The following is a 1,039-nucleotide window of genomic DNA, read 5'->3' as shown; positions in this document are numbered from 1 at the left end:
GGAAAGGGCACGCACGAGACAAATAACATGGTTTTAAATTTAGTAACGATAAAGTATATCTAAAATATAATTAATCTACAGTTAATCTACAATTAAGCTAATCTAATTCTACAACTTTAACATAACGCTAATACTAAACACTCGACGTACTCTACGCACTTTGACGTTCTGACTATAAACTCTAACTCTTCACACACTGCACACTGACATGCTCGCGCCCTTGCATCCTTATTTAAACCTATAATTTCTTTTCTTTCATACGCAGGCTTTCTTTCTCGATCACTCATTTCCCACGCAACCTCTCCTTCGGTGAGCCAGGTACTTCAAAAATTCAGACGTATTCCTAAACTTTCTTTCGTTTTTCGCACTCGGTGCAGTCATAAATATCCCCTCCATACTAATCCTTGTGCGCTGCCATTTGTCCTTCCGCACACGCTGCAATTATCACCCTAAACGCTGGAACCGAACCCGTGGTCACTGTCCCTCATTTTCGAGGACCGGCCCAAGCGTTTCCGGTAATATCTTACATTATTTTTTATATTTTTATGAATCAGTTGAAAAAGAAATTATAAATATAAATCAAAACCTCCGAATAATTGTCAATATATTTGTGTATTAAAATTTACAAATGTAACCAAAATTGTGTTACTTTGTAAATATCAAATTATTTCTGTTATTTGATTTTTAAACAATATTGTCAGCAAATACCTAATATTTATTATTTATAATTTTTAATAGTTATTTTTAATTAAGTTTAATTTAGTATGTATTATATGTTTATTCCTTATATTATTATTAAATATAATACAACTTTTTATTTACCTTACGCTAACGTTATTTATACGATAATTAACGTGATCCTATCTTTAAAAGACAGTTCAGTTACTTTTGTTCATTATTCGATCGTCTAGTTACTTCCTAAACTACTCTCCAGCAATAAAGATTAATGACTCTGACATCGATCTCTTGTCGAAAATTTTATGACGAATTGCCAACAGTTATTCGGGACGGCGTAAAAAGCTGGGGTATCGGGAAAGAG

Source organism: Eufriesea mexicana, unplaced genomic scaffold, assembly GCF_001483705.2.
Source record: "Eufriesea mexicana isolate 0111107269 unplaced genomic scaffold, ASM148370v2 scaffold1178, whole genome shotgun sequence".
Lineage (NCBI taxonomy): Eukaryota > Metazoa > Arthropoda > Insecta > Hymenoptera > Apidae > Eufriesea > Eufriesea mexicana.
Note: the sequence above shows the minus strand (reverse complement) of the source record.